We start from the raw sequence: 357 nt of genomic DNA on the forward strand, positions 1-357 counted from the left end.
ATTTGAAACTGGCTGAATAACTGGAATCAAATTACTTTCAACATGAGGGAGGTCTCTTTTTGAGTGCTCCATTTATTTGTTCATAACATATGAATAACTTGCATAAATGTATAGATGATATATTCGTCTAATTTGTTGACCAAAACTGGGTGGGAGAGCTAAGCCATTGGGAAAAAGGAATTATGACCCCAAAAGATTTTTATTGTCTAGAACAATTAGCTGAATCTAATAAAATTCAGTTCAATTTTACTCATTCATTGAACCTTGCTATGCACTTTGCAATTAATTTTAGTTCACAGTGACATGGCCTGTGTCAAGAGGTAATGGGTTTATCCCTCTAAGTCAGCAAACTGAGGC

Source organism: Monodelphis domestica, chromosome 2 (genome assembly GCF_027887165.1).
Source record: "Monodelphis domestica isolate mMonDom1 chromosome 2, mMonDom1.pri, whole genome shotgun sequence".
NCBI classification, from domain to species: domain Eukaryota; kingdom Metazoa; phylum Chordata; class Mammalia; order Didelphimorphia; family Didelphidae; genus Monodelphis; species Monodelphis domestica.